Source organism: Trachurus trachurus, assembly GCF_905171665.1.
Source record: "Trachurus trachurus genome assembly, chromosome: 5".
Classification (NCBI taxonomy): domain Eukaryota; kingdom Metazoa; phylum Chordata; class Actinopteri; order Carangiformes; family Carangidae; genus Trachurus; species Trachurus trachurus.
The window spans coordinates 29,651,852-29,659,967 of NC_139896.1; positions in this window are offsets into that span (position 1 = coordinate 29,651,852).

Below are 8,116 nucleotides of genomic sequence, written 5' to 3' on the forward strand. Positions count from 1 at the left end.
TAGTTCCGGCTACGCGTTTGCCTTGAAAACAACTTTTTGATGAGGGACAGGGAAGCTGTAGTACCGTTCACCTCCATTGTGTTCACTGAGCGTCTCCTATGACTATGGGATTATGGCAATAGGCACATTTGCCCAAATGTTGAACTATCCCTTTAATGTAAGTGACATCCAGTTACTCATTTACTCAAATACTCATTTAATCCTGCTTTATAACTCTACCACATTTTATGAGAACATTTCTATTGCATACCTCACCTGAATTCAATATACAAAAGTAGACAAAAACAAAGAACAAAAGTAAAAATGCATACAGTATTCAATTAAAAGTTTTACATATTGACATGGTTTAATAACAAGCTGTTGTGATGCTCTAACAATATTTTATAGCATGTGAGCTTTTCAGGGAGTCGTTTTCTTATTCATGTTCCCTGTGATAACCATGAGTAACCTGATACACTAGATTACTGATTGTGCTCATTTTGACCTTATTATCATTATCATACAGTATTTACAGATAGTGGAAAACTGATTCTTGCTGAGTTTTTTCTATTTCTGCATTGCATTAGTTTTAATCCTCTACAATACTGAGTAGCACTACTGGACCCGGGAAGTGTGTTAACAGGGAGGGAACAGGTGCTGGTCTTCAGCTTCCAGTCCAGGCCTAACCCATCAGAGATCAACGCTGGGGCCGTCATTCATTAAGCTGTATCTCCAATCTCACCAGGTTTCACTGTTGACCAGGTGCTCTGACTCTGTACGTGACATCAACACTGTGAGATGTAGCATGTATCTAATTAGACTCTTTTGTTGTTGTTGCTGTTTTAACAAATATGGATCACATTTCCCACGAGGAGTTCATCAGAACTGTTGCTGTCCTTGCTTTCACCCTGAATGAAGACCTGGAGTCCACTCTCCTCCTTTGACAGTTGATAGTCATCAGTGTTAGTGGCGAGGGTGAAGACAGGATTTTTATCTGAGGCAGAGGGAATAAAAACAATACCATGTTACTGTATAATTCACTGCCCACTTCACTAGCCTATATTCTTAACACCACACTGTAAGTCTGTGATTGTAGGTATTTGAAGTGAAAGTCCACTACGGACCAGGTTTAGATTTATCTTTATTGTGCTTTTCATTGAAATATTAAATGTCAATTTGTATGTACAAATGTTCTTCAAAAAATGTTGCTTTCAAATGCATATGTTGATTGGTAGTCTGAGTGATTTGATTAATGTGACATTTTTGACGCTGATCAACAGGAAAGGATCCCTCAGTATGACCTGACCACTTCACAAATCCTGATGAGAGTTTGAGCAGTTTTTCAAAGCAGCACAGGGGAAATGTCCAAGAGACAACGCGTCAGACTTGTCTCTTTCTGGCTCACCACATGGAGATGTGCGTGACATTTAATTTAGCTGTAGTCCAAATGATGCTGACTTTTCACATCCCCCCTCCCCTGACTTGTGGTTTTCAGTCACATTTCTGCAGAGCGGGGTAGAGTTTTTCTTTGTGGTGTACATTTAACAATGATAATGACTCACAGAAAGTTGTATCATCCACAGAAGAGAACAATCAATGTGCAATTACCCAATGCTATGGCTTCTAAAAGTAACTGGCTGCATCACTGAGTTGAATTATCCCTTTAACAGTGAAGCAAGGATGTTCAGCTTTTAACATTAAAGGTCCAGTGTGTAAAATGGGGGTAAAACGGTGATACCTAGCATTCAGATTCTAGATTACAGATGGTGACTGAAAAAGTGACGGTGGCCTCCGAGGACAAAAAAAAACGTGTTTACCATGACTGGGACAACTGGGAGTATTTCAGGAGCTTCAGTAGCTTTTGGTAGCAGGAGAATATGCCTGCTGTTTTCTACTCCTTCTTTCCTATATATATATATATATATATATATATATATATATATATATAGGCCTATATATATATACATATCGACATCTTGCACCGCCAGCCAGAGAGCACGTTTTGCAAGTTTTTGCATTCATAAGAAGAAGGCAGAAGGAAAGAAGAGTAGAAAACAGCAGGCATATTCTCCTATATATATACTATAATAGATAGATAGATAGATAGATAGATAGATAGATAGATAGATAGATAGATAGATAGATAGATAGATAGATAGATAGATAGATAGATAGATAGATAGATATACTGTATATTTAAACATGTATATATAAAATAATAATTAATTACTGTATAAGGCTACGAAAACCAAACAAATTTCATTTTATTTTATAGCGATTATACACTTATACAAATATACAGTAAGTATATGCCAATAAACCCTGCCAACACACTGGACCTTTAATCTAGTTTACAGTTCATTTCTATTGTTACTGATTGTGATAAGTAGTAGCTTTAGTGTTCGGTTTCAGCCACATGAATTTGACTCTGATTTCTTTAATCATGTCAGTGTTTTATTCAATGAAACCTACATGTCTTAGATGTCTGAGTGAAATTTACTTACTCGCTTTGATCCTCCTCAGTTTCTTTATACTGACAAAGAACAGAAACAGAAGGAGGCTGAGAGACACCAAAAGGAAGCTGATGTAAACAATCAGGTGAATGGGGTCTCCACCTTTACTGTGCATCATCGCTGAAATATCACAGCAGAGTCACATTAGTTCACTTCAGTATGTTGTCATTATGCAAAAGTGTAGAAGGAGAACAAAAGTGCTACTGGTGAAGATAGCTGCAGGGGCCATGCCTGGTCTATGTACCTTGTACAGCACAAACTGAGTCATGGGTTCGGTTTCCTGGAGAGAGTTCAGCAAGTCCAAGCACACTGCACCTAGAAACTGTACTGTTAATGTACATTGTTGGTTGTTTATGGAGAGTTGTTATTATAATAGAACTCATTTGAATGGGTCTTACTGTTTCCATGGTTTGCAGAGTGTGTCCTTCACATCAAAATAGGCCTTTTCAGGGCATGGCAGATTTCCAACTGTGGAAGTGCCTGCATTGATAGGTAGCAGGTAGTTAGCTTGTTTGTGTTTAATGCTGATTAGCAATTGTCAGAAAACTATGGTGAACACGGTTACCACCATATCCTCCTCACATGAATGTGACAGCTGACTAAAATTGCATTAAAGGGATAGTTCAACATTTTGGCAAATTGCCCCATTGCCATAAACCCTATAGTCATAGCAGTAGGTTCGTTACCTTTAATTGTCAGTGCAAGCTATTTTTAGAACGGCCGAGCTGAGCCGCGAGCTGCTCAGAGCTACACTACAGAGGCTAAGACAGTGTTTTTCAACCTTGGGGTCGGGACCCCATGTGGGGTCTCCTGAAATTCAAATGGGGTCGTCTGAAATGTCTAGTAATTGTTGAAAAAAAAAATTACTGATAAAAATAAAAAAAATAAAATAATTATTACCATACTCTTTTTAAAATTATGATTGAAAACACCACACACAATCTTAAACAGCTTTATTCTATACTTTAACTTTCTTGAATATAAATCGAGTTCAAATAAAATGCAGCATATAAAAATATTTGAGCTGGCCCTCCAAAAAAATGGGGGTCGCCAAAAATTTGTCATGTGAAAATGGGCTCACGAGTCAAGAAAGGTTGGGAACCACTGGGCTAAGGGGATTTCTTGGTTTCCCTCATCAAACTCATCAAATACACAATCCAAAAACTCCAAAACACTCTCGTGGACAAGTTGTGACCTGCACGTTCACCACACTATGAGATAATAACAGAACATTATGAGACAGAGTTGTTTTCGAGGAAAATTCATGCAAAACCGCTGATGCGCGTTCCCGTGGGGGGCAGTTTTAAAGTAACGAACCTACTGCTATGACTATAGGGATAATGGCAATGGGCCAATTTGCCAAAATATTGAACTATCCCTTTAATATTTAACTACTGTACTACTGTCTGACTTCCCTGAGATAAACGTCTGACCTGCAGACTCATGTCAATCAGTTCACCTTTGCATCTCCAGTTTAGCAAGATTCTCTAATAAGCTCTTCATGTTTTATTATTATGGGCTAGCCCACATTATCATTAACTACGTTTCTGATCCTGATTGTGTGTGAACTGGCACTTCAAATATTTTGCACACTGAGAATATATCATGTAGTTAAAGGGGTTGTGGGTGTTAATCCAACCTGCATACCTTTGTCAAACACTTCATTTCCAATTGCACATCCCATTAAAACATCCATACTCACAGTGTGAGTGCTTCCACTTGTTACACCAGATCTGTGCCAGATGCATATAACTTTGAGACTAACTAGCTGTTGTAACAATGTATTAGTTCAACACAGTCCCACCTGCTGTGGTTAGTTCCTCCCTTGTGACGTTCTTATTTTCCACACAAGCAGAGCAGACATCATCGGAACACAGGAAACCAAGGGGACATGAGCATTTTGTGTCTGTGGTCAGCGTACATTTCTCAGCGTAGGCTGTAGGCAGATGAGAATAAAAAAAACACATTTCAGGTGTTGACTGTGTCTTTTGTCCAGTTTCTTAAATGTATTGTCTATGTTAGTGGCAGATGGATTACATTTTTCTCTATTAAAATCAAACATTTTATTGATAGTGTAAACCTTACCATGTTGGCATGACTGACACTCCTCACATCTGTCAAAGAATGTGTACTCATCTGAGAAGGAGCCATCAACACAGTGTCCACACACAGTTTTCTTTGTCTTAGAACAAGGGATCAACACATAATGACCTTCAAAACAAGAAACAGATGTAATCAGTGTCAAAAACATGGAAAATATTCATTTCTCAACTTATATCACAAACACGTGAACTACTGGTTAAATCAAGAAATTTAACAGAAACACATTTTATGTCATTATTTCAAAATTAAGAATTATTATCATTATCATTATTCTACAATATATCTTACCTGGGGGGCACATGTCACAGCACCGCTCTTCAATGGCAATCTGTCCATCATTACAGTCTATACCATATCCTATAGTCCAAATACTCAGGGCATATACAGCTGCCAGCACACACCTCAGAGGAACCATTATTACCAGATGTTTGTCTGTGCTGCCAGATTTTATCTGAGTTGCCTGCTGACGTCACTGAGATGTGGTTAACAAGCTGAGAGACTGCGGAGGCATTTGAGTAGTTGGAAGGAAGTGAAAGACCACCAGCAGTGATAGTTTCATAAAGGTAGACATACACGGAATAATGATTTGATATTTCCATATTTTATTTGAACCAGTGTGACTTTATATATCCTTGTAATTTTTGTTTTTTTGTTAAATTTTTTATTTCATTCGTTTAAAGCCAGACATTTAGTTGGTCTTCAGGAGGGAAGCCTGGTTAATGATCATTAAAAGGAGAGGAGTCATTCAGGAGACATCCCCTTGTGACTTCTATTATGGATCTATTTGTCAAGGTTTTTCCAGTAGCGTATGTCGATGGTTGAGACGTTGTTTTCAGTTCAGCTTTGAGACACCTCAGCACAACTTGGGGATAAAACAGATGACATTTATCTGCTCTCTGCACACCCAACATGCGCAACAATAGAGCTTTAGCGGTGGTTTGTGGTGTGGTTTAGATACATGTGTGAACACGCGTCAGATTGGGATCTATAGGCAACTTTCTCTTGTTAAAGGGTCAGTTCACATGAATAGCTGGGGGGAAAACCTGGGTGGTGTCCACTCATTCAGACAGATGTATCTGCATTTAGAGAGGCACAAAGAGTGATGATATGATTTACATCTACTGTTGGAAACTGTTGGTTAACACTATTTGAAAATCAAAACTATAATTGAAAGAGTTTATGGAAAGATATAAGATATAAGACTATTATTTATTGATTCCACTCATAGGAAATGTAGGTGTTACAACAGCAACCACAAGGCAAACAGGTAAACAAGGTAAAGGAAATATACAAAAAGAGAGAGCACTCTAGTATTGTACATAGAGCAGGGGTAGGGGACACTGGGGATGGTTGTAACTCATCACTTTCACCAATAAGGGATAACATTAGAGTTATGTGATCAATGTCATGTGTACCCACTCACTCGCTGACATTGCTAGGTTTTACAGCCAAAAAACATTATTTAGGTCATAATATTTTGGACCAAGTCTAAATTTTGACTAGTATCGATACTGTTGAAGTTTGAATTAGGTAATTTGTATAAGATGGTTCTTAGTTAAATGTGAGTCATTTAATTAATGTTTATTTCAAACTGCCATGCTGGTACAGCTAGTCAAACAGTGACTGACAGGGGTGGGGATGTGACACAAAACAACTTGTTTTATTAAGTGTCACTAAGTGTCAACCATCTTTCCTGGAATTATAGCCTACATGAATTATTAGCTGCTTCTGACCTCTTGCTGAAGGTTTCCATTCATACATGTTCACCTTTCATCTGTATTATCAGAATAATGTTCTTTAAGAAGCCTTCTAATGTTAGGATCCACAACACTGTCACTGTTCTTCATTAAACCATCAGTGATGAGTTCTTTTTGTATACTGAACCATAGAAAGATGCTTTAGTGTTGGAACATGCACAATAAACTTACATAGATGCACGTTTTTTTGGTTTGGTCTTATCTTTTAGTATATAATCTCACTGTTACAATTGACCCCAGGTTGTGTTACAACCTAGGTTGTAACAGTGGCACTCCTTGCATTTGACATCAAATTGTGAATTCTTTGATATACTTTGAGAAGTTTAAGGCATTGCTATTTGTAGTGGACAAATGAGGGTACTGTGTCAAAATTTGAGAGCCCTACCATGAACACTATGCAAGTTATGGGAGCTGAGACAAAAAGTGTTACAACCACCCCCGGTCTCTCCTGGAAGGGCCAGAATTTTTCTCAACAGACACCTTGGGGGCCGAACATTCAAATAGGCCTACAGTATAGAGAAATACCGTATAAAAGGTAAACTAGTAGAACTCGGGGCCGGACTGGAAGGTTTAGAGAGTACACAGCGCGCGCGCGCGTGTGTGTTAATACCATAGACTGTCCAAACTAAAGAAAAAGATCTCCGCACACTTGGATCTATGCAATTCCACTTGAATTGCATAGATCCAAGTGCGGAGATCTTTTTCTTCAGTTTGGACACTTTTGATGCCTCCAGCACCTTAGCCAAGAACCAGCCGGGTGAAGCGGCAGCCCCCCTTTTTGCAAATACCATAGACTGTAAAAAAAATATGGACGTAGCGTCCGTGACGTCACCCATTGGTTTTGGGGAGTCGTTTTTGTGACTCAAATATGGCGGCCTGAACAGCGCCATGTTGGATTTACCGGCCGAGAACCCGCCCACTGGCCTCGAAGCAGTTGTCTCCGGACCTGTCACTCAATGTTTCCGCGCCCTAATGGGCTTTATGCACAGCTCCACTACTTCCTGAACTTAAGGCTGCTCTTTTATTTCCTGTCTTACATTATTGGACAAACTGATTAATCCAGGTGTGTCTGAGTAGTCACAATGGCCAGACACACCTGGATTAATCAGTTTGTCCAATAATGTGAGACAGGAAATAAAGGAGCAGCATTAAGTTCAGGAAGTAGTGGAGCTGTGCATAGAGCCCATTGGCGAGAATTTAAAACCTAATAATAGTAAAACGGTAGAGTTAAAAAAGAAAAGAAAATTCACCCCCCTCAGAGTGTGTGCGGGGGTAGAAACTATCAGTTGAGACCAAAAAACGTGATGGCACCAGGCTTTGATCATGTTTATTGAGGATGTAAAATCGGCGATTTTAACTTGAGGGTCTATGGAGAATGCTGCCTTCTGACACCAGCCCCCAGTGGCAGCCGAGAGGATTGCAGTTTTTTGAACGCGGAAGTGAGCTTCACTACTTCACAACTCCCCCCTTGGTTAATACACAATAAAACAATATTATCAGCATTAAACACAATGCTGCCAAAAGCTCCCTCAGTGCTCTCTCTTCAGTTAATTCACAATCAAATAGCACATGAAACCGTGATGATCAGTCTGACAGTGAATACTGAACATGACATTAAAAAGTCAGGAAACTCGAGCACAAGTATCTGAATATGACTCAGCCTGGTCCCTGGGAAACTCATAGCCTATGAAGTGAAGACAATACATGCAATAAAAGTTTTCCTCAAATTTTCAGCAGCATCCCCCCAAAGGTCTGTGCAACAAG